At 39.0% G+C, this 18,643-nt stretch overlaps 1 protein-coding gene across 15 annotated transcripts in view; it reads right to left on the reverse strand.

The window, feature by feature from the left end:
- LOC128942722 (poly(rC)-binding protein 3-like) overlaps nucleotides 1-18,643 on the reverse strand; it is a 495,488-nt gene that overhangs the window by 113,581 nt on the left and 363,264 nt on the right. The window contains exon 5 of one of the 15 annotated variants that reach the window (XM_054285353.1): nucleotides 102-177. The exons of the other annotated variants lie outside the window; for them this stretch is intronic. The gene's annotated coding sequence lies outside the window, so the exon portion shown is untranslated. The remainder of the gene's footprint in view (nucleotides 1-101; nucleotides 178-18,643) is intronic. 15 annotated transcript variants of the gene reach the window in all.

The following is an 18,643-nucleotide window of genomic DNA, read 5'->3' on the forward strand; positions in this document are numbered from 1 at the left end:
TTTACAGCTGTCAGTACACTCATGATTTCAAGAATTGGTATCTTCTTGTGTTTATGACGGACCCTTCTTCAGATCATTCACATTTCATTCCCTACCCCTACCTCAGCAGTGAAAGAGGCAGGCAGGTGAACAAGAAGGGACAGATTCAGCCACACCAAGTGCATGGGACACAAAGTCCTTTATCCCATGTAGGGGAGGGGAGGAAAACATGGAAAGGAAAAAACAGAAAGGTAAAGACAAGAAAGATATGGAAATAAAAAAAAAGGACAAAGAATTCTAAGAAATTCAAGCACAGTTAGAAGACAAGAATAAAGAAATGAAAACTGCATGCAGTAAAGGCTGAAACAGAAAAAGAAAAAAATAATAGCAGAGGAAATATTTGAAACTTAAAAGGATATTTTAAAACCCCTAAGATTAGGTAGGTAAGCTCAGTTACAATTTTAGGAACAGAAATACAACCCCCTAATACAATGAAATGCCAATGAAAATCACTTTGTCTTGCAGGAAATATATAAAATTCAAAATATTTCTGAAGTTTTTACTAATCTTTATCTTTTTCTTGAAAACAGGGAAGGAATGGGTTTGGTTTGATCAGCTATTCCAAGTCAGTGGTGCAGCTCTACAACCATGGCAACAAAGAGCTGACTCCCTGCTGCCAGGATCTCACATGGGAGCTGCAAAGCAGGGCAGCACTGGGATCATGATCAGCACTGAGAGCAGCGCTGAGGTTTCAGAGCTCTGTTACAGCACAGCTACTTCTTGTGTTTGTTACCACAGGTGCCAGTCACAGCAGGCCTCACTTGGTTGAGGATTATTTTCCAAGGAATTTACAATGGTAACAGCTTTTTAAGTCCATCAGTATCATACATTAAAAATAATTTTTTCTCCTCAGAGCTAGACAAAAAGCTAAGGAAAACCTGTTTTGTTTAAAAACATGTACCTTACCTCCAAACAGAATATTTCTTTTTCCCAGGTTATTAAAAAAAAACAAGAAATCCACTATATTTTAACTGAAGAGTGGCTTCAAAGACCAACTCAAAAGTACAGATAACTTCAAACAAAATATAACCTATTGAACTGATGTCTACATAAATTCTATTTGATTAAAATTATGCTTAGTTGTTAATATATAAACATAAAATTTATAATGAAGACAGATGTCAATATCTAAACATGCTATTTATAATGAAGATGGACCATTAAACACTGTGATAATTGTCAGAAATACTTCAACAAACAACAGAAGTGTGTTATACTGAATTAAAATATTAGATAGTCATCTTCAAAGTTAATGTAGGATATCCCAATCTCAAGATCATTCCTTTTTCAGGTAGAAGATTGAGTTTTTGGTTTGTTTCCTAATTTACATGTTTTAGAATAATCTAAATATAACTATGGTACTTCCATCAGTTCCAGAAACAGGCCCTTTCTGTACTACCTTTCCATTTATCAAGGCCATGCTGAATACAGAAATCAAAACTACTATAAATTATCACAATAAAGCCATTGAATATATCAGAAGTGGAGTACAGAAAGATGCTGAAGTAATCTGTCTTGCCAAGTGGAATGACAGAAAAGGAGCAGCGCAGGGGGCAATGCTATGCATGGAAGAGAAATCAATGGAAGGGTCTCTGTTTCCCTGACTGCTTGGTATATTATCCTGCCCAGTTCTATCTGCTAGGTTAATACTGTGCTGCCACAACCATGAGAGCCTTGATGATTGTATTGACAAGAAATCATGATCTACAGCAGATCTACTTTTACGGAATGGCCGGATAAGCCCTTCCATTAACAATACTAATCAGATAAAGTATTCCTAATGGATGACCCAGCATCTGGTTAGAATGAACTGCTCTGTTTAGTATCTATATGCTGTGTTTTTTATCCGAGATCAAGATGTCACTGCTAAGAATTTATACACTAGGTTTGGAAAATTATTTATAATTTCTCTCCACATCTGCTGCAACTTTGGAAAACAGAGAGCTAGTTCTTCATTGCTGTCATTAAATCAGATTATTCTCATGCATTGCTAAAGGTTTCCATGACCCAAAACCAAACAAGGGTTGAACCTGTAAAGACTCATGAGGAATTTTGTTTTAAATTTATGTATTCACTTTTTGTTCCTGGTGTAAGGGAGTTATCTCTTAAAATGTGTCCTGATAATCACACTTCTCGGTAAAACATATTATGAAACTAAAGGTATAACAGCCATTTGACAGATAAGTTGCATAAAACCATAGTGCTCTGAGCCCTAATCTCTCCATGTAGCTATAAAATATTTAAAGTATACTGTTTACAGGCAGTTAAGAGATAGCAGTGATAAATCCCCTTTCAGAGAAAAAAACCCCTTGTTCTGTGAGATTTATAGAAATGAGAGAAATCTTAAGAGGTGCAACATCCACAGAATTTACTTGCCAAGAGATTCCCCATGCTCTTCTTCATGAAAAGAATGGCATCTGTGCCAAAGTGAGGATAAAAATGCTTTTCCTTCAGTCCTGTGATGGGTTTACCACCAGCTAAAGCTTTTACAGCAGTTGTCTTCAGTCAGTGAAAATCTCCCTACTGGCAGCACAGATAACAGAACTTGCTTGGCTTTTTTCTCTTGCAGTGTAACATTGCAAAAAGAGAGCAAAACATCACCAATTTGTACCAGCATTATTTTATACCTATCTTGCGGAGTCAGTCCAAAATCTGTTACAGTCTGGACATCAACAAGAAATTGGAACTGAAGTCATATTGTTTTGATCCTTCCCACTTTAGCATGCTTCATAGAAGTGTATCGTCGTCTCTGCAGACTGTAGCTGGCTTTAAATTCAAAGCAAAATTTAGGGCTCTTCCAATGTGGCCCAGAAGACAGATTTTTTGCTTCAATATTGCAAGGTTTACAGTAGAGACACAGGGGCATGTCTCTCTACAGGCAAACACAGAAATTAAAGCTGAAAACTGTTCAAAGGATTTATCCCATTTCAACTTACTGGCTCGTCTCCTATAATTTCTTTATTTTTCCTACAGATCAAACATCACCTGCTACTCTATTGGGTCGATCTAGTAAGATACTCTTAAAAAGCCAAGTTACAGAAAAACAAACAGAATTCTTAAACCCCCATGCCCAGGCAAATCCCCAGTTAAAATCTTCTTTTCTTTAATGAGGATGTTGACTACTGAGGGACAGTTTCTTACCAGCAAGGGCCTTAGAAAGCCAAAAGCTTCCCTCCACCCATGGGTCTCCTCTGTGTAACACAAACTATGCCCTAAACTTCCATTGCTTTGGTGTTAAGAACTTGAGCTGCATGAACTGGGAAGAAAACGGGCTTTTAGAACCCCAGTGATTTTCAAACATGTTTTACTCTGTCCCCCACAAAGTTCTGGAACCTAAATTGCTTATACCCAGCAGTACAAGCAATGCTGCATATTGCAAGGCTAACTCATAGAGCACACTTGTTTACTCACATACTGTACAAAGAAGCTAAATGACATTTTCCTATCAGGTTACTAATCTTCTCTCTATAAAAAAAGAGACAATGCAATTTCAACCCTTAAAAGTGGCTTTTGCCAACCTGCAAATCTCAATTTTACTTTCAATCAATGCAACCCTTGGGTTTTTTCAAGAGTTATCTCTACCTCCCACCAAAACAATGCTGTGCCAAAGCTTTTACAAGGATTACTTTATCTTTTTTAGGTGCAATAAGGCTTGGATGACCTTTCAGCTTTAATGCTTTGATCTAAATATTGTCATGGCCTAAGTAATTTTGATGTGGTCTAGCGCCACACAGAAACAATGACTGGGGTTATTTCTGTGTATCTTTTTGCCAAATTATGCTGCCTTCCACCTGTGGCTGGAAACAGGTGCCAAGTAACTCTAAGTGAACTCTCATGTGTCTTCTCCAGAATTCATCTATTTTTCTTTAAACTTCAACAGCTTTAAGCCTTACAGAATGCAGCTCTACAGGACCATGCCAAAAATACAATAAAGCAGATCTTAATCCAGCACAGTTAATTTAGCTCCTTTAAGAACAGAGACAGATCCATACAGTATACATGTTTGCCCTTAACTTTCTTTGGTACTTTTCAGCCCCAAAGCACAACAGGAGGGTGGGCAATTCAAGAAACTGGAGAGTTTTGGTAAAAGGAGGATTTGAGCTGTCAATTTCTACAGTTTCCAAGGTTTTAAGGATTTTTTTCTCCCTAAAATATAAATAATAAAGAAATGAACCTTTTATAAATAAGCTGGTCTTGCCTACCCTGCCTTCATGAGGAGCATCAAAAAGCACAGACTGTAAGAAGGACAGAGGGCAGCTGCAGCTTGGTGTCAGCTCAGCCATTCTCGCCTGGGTTTCTGCCTGAGCACTGAGCCCAGGAGGAGCAGATGGCAAAGGACCAAGCAGTCCCAGGAGGACCAGGCTGGAGAGGACCAAGCAGTCCCAGACTTTTTACGGGGTGATGGGTGGGATCAGCTCCAACACACTGACTGCTGCAACCATGCTGTTCCACGAGTGCTTTTCAAAACTAAGGTCATACATACAGAAAACAATTTTTCACCTGTGTTTTGTGGGTCATATTGATGCTGTATATCCTTCTGTAGAGATAGGAAAGTACACAGTTGCAGAAGTACCTCTCATAACCTATAAGCATCTTCTGACCATTGCTTAAAGGCAGGTGCTTTCATGAAAGAGCTGAAAGCAACATTTGTGTCAATAAATTCATGGGAGTAAGTTGTCAGGAATGCCTCTGACTATTCTTACCAGTAATATGGCATCACCTGGCTGCTGCTTCAGCTCTAATAGGTCTGTGATTTAACTGTGAGAAATTCTCAGCCTCAGTCATTCTGCTCTCCTGGCACCATAAGCATGTACCCCAGAGTTTAATTACTCAGCTAAAATGCCGCTGTCAACCCTATACATACAATGTAAGGAAAAGGCGATTTTCACTAAGGAACTCATCTATTCATTTCCTTTCAGGGCCTTTCCTTTAATTTGTTGCTCAGCTGTCCTTTTATTTTTATTAGACTCACTTGCTGTGTTAGCAATTCCAAAATGATTTGAGGTTAGCATGGCGTCCCCCCCACCCCCCCAGAAAAAAAAGATAGATTGCTGGGGGTAGTAGTGAAAGGATGTTTAGGAAAAGGGGACAGTTTTGCTTTGAGGCTGGCATTATTTAGGTTATTTAGATAACCTGCTGGCTTCAGGCAACATCACAAAATGAAATTATATGGTTTCAGTAAAATGAAAGGAGGAAGGTCACCAATATCACAGCAGTGCTCCAGTAAAATGCAGTACAATTAAACTCCATGAGCTGCAGCTTCCCTACCTGCATTCAGAGTGGTCTGCGACGCCAACAATCCCCAGTCACCTGAATTGAAATAATGTTTTCCTGCTCAAGACTGCTGCCAAAGGCTATGATCAGACATGAGCATATTCCATGAAGATGACAGTTACTTGAGATGACAGCTACTTTGAGGGAAACAAAAGTCTGGGCTGATGTCCACTCCAGGCAATCCCAGTGATTTCAGTGCATAATTCAGGTAACAGCAACCTCCTACGGGCTCCATGCCGAAAAAGAAAGACAGCAGGGAATCCCAAATCAAAAAAAACCAACAATGCCACATCACCAAAAACACTGTGTTCTGTCACAAAAAAGCCAAATTCCACCCTAAACACGTCTTAGTGCTGACCTCTTCCTATAAACCTTCAAGCAAAAATATCACATGTATACATAAAATAAAAGACTATACACACGTATGAATGAGCCCTGACCTTCCTTCTGGCTTGTCCATATGACTAAAATAATGACATCTGCTTAAGGTCAGAGGTCTGGAATATTCAAATGCTGTGCCTGTAGCACAAGTGTTCCAAAGGCAGCCTACACTGTCATGGATAATTATGACATCTAGTGTAGGCACATCTGTTCCATTTACAGTGGTCAATTTTGGGTTTTTTTGAGCATAAATACAAATAAACCTTGATCCCAGAACTACAAGACATCTTAATTATAATGGGAGATCTCTTTGGCAAGACCGATCACTTAAAATTAAGTGGAAAACATATTTTTTTTAACTAATCAAACTTTTCATTTGCATTTAAATTTGCAGTACATTGGATAATTATGCAAGCAGTCTAGGAAAGCTCCATGCTGATGTTTCAACACAGAAAGATCTCATTAGAGAAGGACCACAAGAAATGAAAGGCTATACTCTAGTTACAAACCATGTGATCCATTAGTAGGATGGGGGCAGGAGGGAAAGACATCAACATCACCATAGAGAAATGTTCTGCTAACCTAGTCTCACTGGTTTTCTGAAAACAAGGAAATATATTTTCAGGTCAGTGATTTTCAACTGTTTTCAATTCACAGATCCCTAAATATTTTCCAGCAGATATGTAGACCTTTCAATAGCAACATTAAGCCCAAGGCAAAATGCTTGCTTTTCATCTTTACCTGCCATGGGTTTCTGAGATACGGTTCACATATGGATTGGCTGAAAAACATTTTTTCAAAGACGTATTTTTATCAGAATTTACCTGTTTTGCTTAGAATACTTCTATCACAGCCTTCCTCAAAAGGAAGGGGAAGGAAGAGACACCTTACTCATGTTCTGCAGACAAGATTTCTTTGAACTAAAGTCACAGACGCTTACATTTTCAGGTCTCTTTGCCATGGATGGGTTTAGCTACAAACTGCATTGCAAACCTTTGTTGTGTAGTTTTTATCAGCCTTCCATTACGCAGGACAGCACCGGTGTCTGTCTATCCGAGACTGACTTTCAGCACATGAGATCTGCACCCAGTCCTGGTTCAGAGCCAGAATGTCAGGACCTAATTTAAACACCAAGTGAAATGCCAATACACAGTCTGGGGCCCAGGGAGACACATACCTGCTACCCTGGAGAAGTCCTGCATATGTGAATGTCCTGAGCATCACCTCCATTTATCTAAGAATTACCAGATGTGGAACCAATAGAACACTTACTTTTTATTTATTTTAGTTGCCTGCAGAATTTCTTCCTTCTCTCAGTTTCACTGGAGCCAGGGGAGGGCCTGCTGCTCTGACAGATGTATTTCCTCTCCAATTTCCTTTGGGAGAATCTCCTGCACCTATTTAGCCACAGATATGACTCACAAAAAGGGCCCTGCCGGGATTATGTGGTCTATGAGGAGACTTTTCTACATGACAGATGCCCCCTCAGGCACTTGGAAACAAAAGCATCTTTCTGCCCACTAAGCACTGAAGTTCCTGGAACATTTAGTTCAATCCATGTTTTGTACACATTTTGTTTTTGAAGACATGCATCCCTACTGTTCTTCATAGAGAGTTCTTGGTGAAGGCATCTAAAAGAAACAATAATTTGAACAGGGTTCTGCCTGGCTATGTACTTCCTCTTTCCTAATCCCTTTCCAAATTCTGACTAAAGGTTTGAGTTCCAGCTCTAACTCTGGTGATTGTCAAAGGCACCTCATGGCTGCTGGTGATACTACAGAGAGGAAAGGACAATACAGCCACCATGCACTGGTGAAGGCCCAACCTAGATAATTATGCAGGCTCTTTAAAATAACAGAAACACCTCCCCTTAATATTTTATACAGAAAATAATAATTCAAAAAATACTCAGAAAAATTCCTATGTTGAGATAGTAAAATTTGATAGAAAAAATGAAAAAAACCTTGATAGGTTGACAGAATCACCAGAAAGAATTCTTATGTGTTTATATGATGCAGGCAAGAATAATCTCATTTTTTCCATGGTGTTTTTCATGTTAGCCATTCCCCCATCTACAGAGTGTTAACAGTTCTTTCCCTTGCTAACATACTGTGGAAATCCCTTTCTTGGCAAATATCATCATCAAGGGGACAATTTCCCAGAGAAATCTGGCTCACATTCAAGATTCTTTGTGAGGATCAAAAATGGATCAGAAATGGGGGGAGAGGAATTCATGAGCACATCAACCAGAAAAGCCGTATGCATCTACTCTTGCACTTGATCAAGAAAAATAAAATTGTTTTCTTTTAGTCTCTGTCTGACTGACTAACATTGTGGCTGAGTCAACAACTGTCACTTGCAACTGGGAGCAGCCGCGACATCAGAGACATCCTGATCAAGTACATGAAATAACACCAGAAATCTTCATTGAGAACAAAAGATGCAGAACAGAGACTGGTACACTTTTTCCCCCCAACAAGCTATAACATCCTAAAACACCTAGTGTTCATATCTGTATTACTATAAATCTGCAAAGAACTCAAATAAAAATTTGACTCTAGGAATCTGGTCCAGAGTGGCTTTAAGGAATAATTGACTACTTCAGAAAAAAAATCTTTCTGATTTTTGGATGAAATAAAACGTATGACTTTCCTTTATATGGCCATGAAAAATTACTGAGTATCTTTGTTGCTTGGCAATTGGGCTGCTTAGCCAGAGAAGATCAAAAGTCATGTTAATAAAACTACTAAAAAATAAAACAACAAAAGAAACATGCTATTGAAATTTGCACTAAAATTTATTACCCTTGGTTTACAATAATGAAGTCAATTTGAAATATAAAGGCTTGCCTTTGCAAAGAATACTGCCACACATAGAGTAAAGTAACTCAGATCACACCAGAAAGGGCCTCCTCACCATTGGTAGCTGCCTGATCAGTGGGCACAGAGAAGAAATAGAGAGTGAACCCTAGGCACACAGCCCTCCCAGCATTATGAACTAGTACACTTTCCATTGGTCCTAAACTGTTGTGGAACTGACTGTTCCACAGCACTTTGCAACTTAACTCTCCTGAGCTGATCACTTTTTTGCTATGTTAAGTGCACAAAATGATTGTTACTGATTTGTGTGTTACATTTCCTTTGGCAGACAAGGCAAAAAAAAACAAAAAAAGAAGGGTGGGGGTAAAAGGCAGGGAGGCAGGGGAGGGGAAAGAGAGGACAAGGAAGGGATAGAACAGCTCCTGCCTCTCGAAGCATTCCCTGTGCCATTCCAATTTAAAGACAGACTTTCTGACAAGCACCCTGGTGGTCGTGTTCATTGCAAGCCAAAGGACGAAGCAATTAAGGTGCAAGGATTACCCAGACACAAAAAGCAGTCAGGATACAACAACTTTAAAACTTTAAGTCTACAGTGGTGCTGTGGTATCACCTTCTGATGCCCTAACTCTTCAGAAAATCATCCTTTTCCAGTTCTGATTCCCTGTCAAAATGAATTAATGCACAGTCAGTGGGTCCCAGCTGCCTTACTCCCTGCCCAGTGCCAGCAACGTTTAGGGACATCATGTCCCAAATGCAGCTGGGTCCCAGCTCAGCCTGGGATTCATTCCTCAGCCTGTGAATGAGGAGGTACAGGCTCAGCTGAGGGAACAGAAAGGGGAGTGTTACATGCAGCAGTCACTCATGTCCTATGCCCACCTCATCTCTGGATCCTCTAATGGGTACAGACTTCCCCCTGCTCCCAAGGAAAATCTGTGACTAGGAGCTTGTTTTCATATTTAACCTTGCAAGGATAGCTGAGTACAATGGAAGTGAACCTACTACAAATTACTGCTCAGATCTCGAAAGTCTGGTTTGTTTGCAAAGTAATCCTCCCCAAAAAACAAATGCTGACTCAGGAGCAGACGTAGTTGGATTTCCAGTGCCTGTGAGGTGAAGCTGTGGAATGGCCACTTCTGCTCATCCTAGAAGGTACAGACATAGGACAACAACCAGTCCATGCAGCACAACTGCCTGCACTCAGCAGACTAACCAAGCCATGTGGTTTTGTTAAAAAAAAAAAAAAAAGAAAAAGGAGAGAAAAATTTTTAAAAGCCCCAAAATGCAGAAAAACAAAAACCCAACCTAATCAAAACCCAACCTAAACCCACAAAATAAGAAGCTCCAAAATACACCCCTATTCTCTCTCTCTGGCAATTCAGCCATAAGCAGCATGGTCACATGCTCCCCACCCATGCCTTGCCTCCTAAGAGTGCTGTAAGCGTCTATAAATACCATGGGGATGCACACTTGTGGTGTGGAGCCCACTCACACTTTGTGCTCCCTGGCCTCGTCTCCAGATGCCAGACAGATCTGCAGGGCTGGAAGGGCACTCCCAGGCTTTTGCCCCTGGCCACAGTAACATGGCAGCATCAATTGTTTCGGAAACCAAACAATACACGGAGTTTCAGCTGTACAAGTAGAAACCAAATGGCTTCTTTTGATCTGGAGAACCTGTTATCTCTCTACATGTCTGTCTTTCACCACACATTTTTCTTTTGCTATTTACATACTACAGCACAAACCTCCTAGGCAGGTCATTAATCTGACATGACGTCAAGTAGATACATGAAATAAATAACTAGCCCCTTCAACATCCCAAACTCAGGCACTCATGAATGCACTCATCCTCTGGAATGCCCCTCCCCACCCTTCTGTTAACAGCAATGCCATGGGCATTCAAGAGACCTGTTCTACAGATCAGGGAAACAAACCAGGAATAACCATCCTGAGCCCCTCGGCTCCCTGCACAGTCTGGCAAGACAAACTCCCATCTAATAGCCCAAGACAGACTTTAGGAAGCAGCCACTCATTTACTGAGCAGATGGTAATCGAAGCCATGTCTCTGCAGATTCAGTGGCAATAAGGTATAAGACTCCAGTACTGGGGTTTGAAAACTTTCTCCAAATGGCTTAAATTTTCTCCCTGAATCCTGTTACTTTCTAATTCCAGTTCAATTTTTGCAGTACTTCCCTTTTCCTTGGGCTTCCTTTGGACTGCATTTCAACTTTGCAATACTAACTCTGTTCTCACAGATCTCAGTGACTGCAAACTTCAAAAGGGAACACACTGGATTCATTAGACTACTTAATGACATTCATTCTGGCACTAATCTTAAAGCACTTTAAGTATTTAAAACTTTTTAAACTACTATATTAAATAACCAGTATAACCTAGCAGTCAAAATGGATTTGCCAGAATTGTCAAGGACCTCCACCACAGGAGGAAGCAAGCACATTTTAAAGACAGCTTGCCTTACTCAACCTTCCCCTGAATTAAAACAAGAGTCATCCCTGCAGCAAAATATTTCTTAAATATTACAGCAATGTTTAATTTTTTTCAACTGAGGACGATGAAACAAATTAATCTCTGGCACAGACTAGTACGAAAGAAAATAAGAAATGAGGCCACTTAGTACAATGCTAAACCTGGATGGGAAGAACAAGAAACCAGTGGTGATATAATTGGCACACAATCTTTTAAGAGTTTACGCCTGAATGGGTAGATGAATTTGATAATCAAGCAACAAACTGATTTTCTACTAGTTCTGAAATTCTAGGATTCACTCAAGCAAGTATACAAGATGCCAGTGGTGTGAGCTTTTCCACAGATAAGCAGCTCTGGAAGGAAGCAAAAGGTTCTAAATGTTACTCAAGGGAGGAGCAGCAGCAGTAGAGAAAGAATTAGACAAGTAGGATAAATTTAGCTGAAAAAGACTACTGAGCTGGAAAATGTACACTACGAGTAAATTACAGTAAGCTAAAATAAAGATTTTTTAATTATAAAAGTTACTAGAGATGTCATTAATAAAACCACATGACATTTCTATGTAATTCGATTTATGGATGTAATTCATTGTTGGTTCATACAAACTGAAAACATTTTGAATTCAAGATAGATAAATTAGACAGTTCAGAGGTTTGATGCACTGAGGGCATAAGTGTGGAGTGAGGAACCAAACCAACCAAGCATCTAAAAATTTAGAGGCCTCCTAAGCACAGAAACTGAAGTTGATTTTGTGGGAGTCCTACCAGCAGCTGGTCTTATGTGCAATTCTTTTCTTTCTATTTTAGAACTATTATTTTGTAGCTCTCTTGAAATAAAAAGAAAGGACAACTACACATGATAATTAACCAAAACCCAAACATATTTCCAGTAAAGATGAATTTTTTTTTTTTTAAGCATTAAGCTCATGAACTTTGGGGGAAATATTTTCCACCTTCCCATTTGATTTGCCTTTGTCTACAAGAGAACAGTAACCCACAGACATTTGAAATGTGTGGAAGCAGAAAACAAGGAAATGTTTACTCACAGTAAGTAAAGCTATTCTTGCTTTACACTGGAATATAAGTGATATCAAATGTTTAGAAGCACATGATGCCATCTGAAAAAAGGTTCAATATTTGATTGGAGATTGAAGATTATTTTGCAAATTTGATCTGTTTGCAGGAGAAGCAACTGCTGGTCTTTGATGTGCATGTATCTCATATAAATCCAAGGAGGTAATCATTCCAGAGTACAAAGTCATGATGTGACCACAAATGGAATGTCACATGCAGCTCTTATCTTCACATATTGCAAAAAAAGATATAAAATAACTAGGCATGTACAAAGAAGGCTAACTTAAATGATATAGGAATTGGAGGATAAGACACTCAATATGAAGACAGACTAAGGAAGCTAAAGTTCTATAATCCAGAAAAGAGGATTGAGCAGAATATGATCATAGTCTATAAATAACTTACAGGTAACAATATAGATGAAAGAAGAGAATTATTGAGAGTCCTGGTACAGGGTAAGATGACAAGCAACTTCCTTGAGCTAAAGAAGGAAAAACTGAACAGAAGAATGTAGGCCAGACATTTGCAAAACTTAATACCCCACAGCAGTATGCAAAATGATTGCATTTTAACCAAGGTGGAGTCACTTCACACATGTGGCAGTTCCAAGTAAAACAGGTGAGTCTTCGGCCTCACAGGACACAACCCAGTCCTGTGGCCATCTGCCAAATGAACTGGGGTTTGTTTTGGCTTCTGGGTGCCCAAAAACAGAGATTAATTCAAAGGAGACATCGAAGTTGAGTATAAACTTAGAAAACAGGTTGTCTACAAGAAGTAATTTTATTTCCTCCTCCACCTTACGGGAGGCAGGTGGTTAAAACTAACCACAGACAGGAAAATGGCATTAACATGGAAAATGATCCATCATAGCACTTTAAGACTGGGTACATTGAGTGCCCAGGATGTGCCTCAAACAGCAAGAAAAGACTTGCTCCCAATTATTCCAACTTGCAAATTTTCAAATAGCATCAATGTAAGACATACATTCTCATATCAATCACAATGAGTAAGTCGAAATTTACCTCAAAACTGAAAAAAGTGGATACATGCACACACAAGATCAGCTTCTCCTGTAAACACATCAGGCTTCCAAAATAATCTTCGATCTCCAATGAGACTTTTCTAATACATTCAACAGATCACCAGAGATCTACAAAATGACAAGAAGCTGGCCTTATGATTAACATGAGATCCAGAAGGCTGCTTTGAATGGGGAATGAGGGGGAAAGTCTGCCTAGAATATGATCTTTTAGTTATTTCACTGCTGAACATTCCAAGTGCTTGAAATGAAAATACACAAGTTTTGAAAAGTTTATTCCTACTGAAGCAAAGTGATGATGGACGCAGTAGTGTTCCTGTACTAACCACTAAACTTTCCTACGTCAATAAAAATATTATCCCCTCTCAGGGATGTGGAAAAAAATCCACATACCAAGGTAAGCTTTTTCTATCCACACATACTGCAAAGATTTTAACTCTCCGTTTCCAATGTCATGGACATACCACACTCACTTTCCACTGAGATACTGTATCTTTGCAAACTTGATCCTTTCTCCTTTTACCCCAACAGAAGAGTCATCCAGGTTTAAAACTCAGAAGCTCTGAAGAGGGCAGTGAAAGTTAGGAGAAATGGATGGAGAAGACAAAGCCTATGAAAACACAATTTCCATGGACAATAGAAACACAGAATCTGTTTGTCTGGAAAAGACCCTTAAGATCACTGTCTCCAACCATTAACACAGGGTTGCCAAGACCAACACCAAGACCATGTCCCTCAGTGTCACATCTACATGGCGTTTAAGTACCTCCAAGGGTGGTGACAAAACCCTTCCCTGGGCAGCATGTTCTAGTGCCAGATAACCCTTTCAGTAAGTAACTTTTTTCCTGATATCTAATCTAAACCTCTCCTGGCACAACAGAAGCTGATTCCTCTTGTCCAATTACTTTTTACTTGGAGAAAAAGTTCTTATCCAGATACAAGGTGGAGCAGAATTACACATCACTTTCACAATGAGATGCCATTTTGTAGCCAAAGTCAGTAGCAGAGTCTGGGAACATCGTTGTGTCATCACAAAAACTGGATGTAGGAGGACAGAAGATCCCAGAAATCCTCAGGGATTAGACAGCAATCTGTTCTCATTCTACTGCTTCAACAGATTAATCAAGGAGAAATTCTGTCAGGGATTTTGTGGACATCTCATCCTCAGCACCTTCCTTGTTTGTTACAACTGGGCAAGGCTACCTGGCTACAACTGGGCAAGCCTTTTATCATGTTGGATCTTCTGTACACAGGTTAAAATTCAGGAAAACCTTCACAGTCTGTTCCAAAGATGTAAGGCAGCAAATCAATGGAATACACTGAAATAGCTGTTTCAATTTGCAAAAACTAACCAGGTAAACCATATTAAAACAGAACTAGTTACAAGCACAAGATCATTTCTGGCTAGGAATACAGATCAATGACACTTCAGATTGACAATAAAAGGAAGATATTTATGACTCGGAATCTCCTTTAATACCATTTTTGTCACAAAGTCACATATATACAAACCATAGGTAGGTATGAAAATTAGGTGCTCAGTGCTTGTACAAAACTATTGAATTTGACCAAGTATTAACTGAAAAATATAAGGTTAAAATTAATATAGATGATGTCATACCTTGCTGATTACACATCATAAATTAAAAAAGGTATTTATTTGAACAAACACATGTCTGTAAGCCCTTCTTTTGTATGAGAATTATAGAGAGACTTTTACAGGCAGCAGCTATTCAGGGCTGCAAACATGAAAGCTTGCCTCAAACATCAGCTACAACCCCATTTTTGTTTATTACCATAGCCTATCCATTTGACATCTACCCTAATAAATGTTCTTAATGAAATGCATTCAAGTACACACCCTGTTCATTGGCTTTACCCAGAGTGCTGAGGCTCATTAGGCAGATTATCAGTTTTCTGCAAGAGATGTCTGCACACTTTTCAAATTTGACTAATAATCTCTTGAAATAAGGTTTGCAGCAGAAGACACGCTAAGCAAAGTTCATCATTAGACTGAATCTATGCTGATGTGATTTTTAAAAAAAGTCTTTGCCCTTAGCTTTAGACATATTTGCAGGGGCAAAGTGGTTTTATTCTGTGGCTATTCCCAACCCCCCCAAAACTGCAATTACTATTTGGAAAATAAAAGTACCAATCCAAAACAACTTAAACTGAAACACTTCTGTGGTTATTCCAAGCAACAAAGCTTCTCAAACTTTTTTTCAGAAAGCACTAGTAACAGTGAAAATTAGTTTCCTTTAAACTAGGGCAAACATAAGACAACATTTTGCCCAATTTGCCCACATGCTAGAAACAAAAGCACACGAAAAATTTAATGTAGTATAAAATTGAGAAAGTTGTAGTTAAAGATTCCAGTTAATTTTTTCAATTGAGCAAGAATTAATATCTTTGAAATCAACACAAGCAAGAAAGGATTGTGCAAAAAGCTCACACTCTTCATAAGATAATCCCCTCATGTAATAAAATAAACGTATCTGAAAAATGTGAATTGCATTAGGAGCATAGGAACTAGAACTTAAACTGATTTAAGGTGTATCTGCAATCTTTCAAGCTTATATTGTATATTTTAAATATATTATTTAGAAATAATGTTATTTTCCTGGCAGCTCAGCTATATTTTAATTGAGAGAATTGCATTTTGACGTATTTTTAAGTATGATCTCAGAAGCATTCAGAACTAAAATGTAGGTGACATTTTATTAGTAGCCATAGGCAACCCTCATTGTAGCCACTTATATTTTTATTTATCTCTCAATATATACATGATCTGGTTTTAACTTTATTGACTAATAATAATAATAATAATAATAATAATAATATTCACTGGAGACTGGATCATTCATGTCTAGGGAGGGGAAATCAGAAAGGTCACAAGGTAAAAGAAAACTCCATTTTCCTAGGAGCTTTAGTGCATTTCTCCTAGGGAAATTCAAGTTGCTTTAGAAGGGTTTAGACATATATTGGCAGGCCCTTTACACCTGAGCCAAGTAAAAGCCCATCCATCTGTGCAGAATAATCTGTGTTTAATAAAAGCACTGTAAAATAGATTCCTGTACACTTTTTTTGTAAGGCCTCTCTTGCATTTTATTGCCAGCAGCCCAGTAACTCCACACACCCACTCAAAACATGATTGGGGTTGTTTCTTAACCAGAAGTAAAACAGGCAAGGAAAGGTCACTGTGCTGGGAGATTTCTTTTCAGATGATAAACAGGATTAAAAGTGAATAGGTCCTGGTTAGGAGATCACCCTAAAAGGAAAGCCAGGAATGACAAGGCACAGCCCAAAGTTCAAACTGTGTGTCAGCAATCTCCTGCTAGCAAATCTGGGGTCACGAAGTAACTACCAACAAAACTGGATATATACATGCATATATATATATATATGTACACATATAAATGCAATCCACCACAAGTGGTGTTCATACAATTGCTCAGTCAAAAACCAAAGTAAACAAAGTAAATGTAGCTAAGGCTACCATTGACCGAAAAAGGGTAATAACAGAAAACATGGAAATATCAAGATAGGACACTTAAATGGTCATACTTCTGCCTTTTACCATCTTCTCACTGAAACTAGAAACCAGGAAGAGAGGAAGAATGGTTCTGAGAAATCAGAAAGTGTCATCCAAGCACAATAAAATACGTTCACACTACAAGGAGCTTTTTTCACCCACTAGCTAGGAAGTACCACTGAGGGGTATCACTCATTAGCTGGAACTCAGCAACTGGCCATGGATGTGATCCTACTCTGCAGCAACGCAGAACAAAACAGGTGAACTACTCTTACACTCAGTCATGACAGTCTTAATAGCTGCAGAGAGAAGCAATTTGCACTTCCAGTGTTTAAGCTGATGCATTCTGCTCCACAGCCAGGAACAACAATAGGTATCCCTGAAGTTACTGCGCCACAGCTCAAGATCAGTGCCTTCTAAAAGCATGCTATTCAAGACATGAGGGAAATCACTCAGAAATGCAAATTAGCTACCAGTAAGAGGAGGAATACCACGATGTCACATATTAAGTTGTAACAGGACACGCCAACAGATTAATTGGTACTGAAGCTCCTAGAGATATACTGGCAATTCAGGTTCCTGTAAGCAAACAGGAGGCCAACAGCAACGCTGGCTGGAAGTGTGGGAAAGACACCTCCAAGTGCAGCCCCATTTCTGTCAGGACTGGGGGCTGCTTGGGGATCTGTTCTAGTCAATGGAAAAATAGCAGCTTTAGGAGGTTTCACTATCATGGGTTATGCTGGAGTCTTTTGTCAGAAAAATATCATTCCTACAGAAAAAAGAGAAGCTTCCAAAATTTAAGCAGCATTTCAAAACATAGGTTCAGATTCTGGGAATCTTACTTATCTGACATTAGGAACACTGAAGGGACATTGGACTTTGTTACAAGCCAGTTTCAATAGCGCTTATAATTTTTATTCAGCTTCCTCCGCCCCACCCCAGCCACTGTGGGATGCTCACAGTAAATTAACAGTGACAGCCTCTTCAATACCTAGCAGGCATCTCCACTTGTGCACTGTGAATGCTGATGGGGAAAGGAGGAAGGGGGAAACAAAGTGCATCTCTCTCTTGGTGTCTGCACAGAGCCCTCGTTCTTCACAGAGAAATCTAACAGTGTAACTTTTGATGTTCCCTACTGCTCAATCAAAATCCACCTATCTACACTTCTCTGAATTAAAAAGACTTGGAACTCCAAAGCTGAATCTCACCACTGTGAATGAATGCTATAAACTTGTCTACTAGAACAAAGGTAGAACTCTCACGTCTTCCTATCTGCAGGAGCAAAACATTTTATTTTAATTTACTCTCACAGGTACAGCATACACTTATAAAGAAAGAGAACAGTTTTTTAAATCACTTTGATCATATGTAAGGAAACCTCCACCAGATCCATGCAGATCAAAGACCTTCAGTATTTAATCCAGTACTATATGGCAATTATTGAGCCTATATAGTAATTATTGAGTGGGTTTGCAGCATTTACAAACGTTGCATTAGCCCCCAATGTTTCACAGCAAAATCTCTGCTGTTACTCTATAGAATGGTTAATATTAAAACACAGCCAGTGATTTTCTGTTTGCTCTTCTGGGTTGATGCTGGCATGTAGCTAGAACTATGCTAATGAGATCCTTAAGGAATGCACATGGTTTCGTTAACTGAATAAAATCACATAAAAGTCATTTTCTGCTCTTCAAGTCTCAGATTCTGTCCTTCTAGTTGTTTAGGCTCAAATGCTGAATAGGTGCTTTATTGCCCACTGACAAGAAAATATATGCCAACAGAGATAAAGCTAATAGGGCACCATAAATACAGGACTAAATGGGGACATTGCACCAAACACTTCATTACCATGTAGATACATCGAAAAGTATTCATTTTTTGGGGGATGTATCCCTCTGCACTTTTCTGTAGCATGTTCTGCACATGGGATAATATGCTTCCCTTGTTGCCACTGAGACAATCAGACTGTTGAGATTTCATTTAATAAAATCCTAAGATCAGC

Source organism: Melozone crissalis, unplaced genomic scaffold, assembly GCF_028551555.1.
Source record: "Melozone crissalis strain CALT ecotype California unplaced genomic scaffold, PUWL_Pcris_2 ptg000042l_1, whole genome shotgun sequence".
In the NCBI taxonomy this organism is placed as follows: domain Eukaryota; kingdom Metazoa; phylum Chordata; class Aves; order Passeriformes; family Passerellidae; genus Melozone; species Melozone crissalis.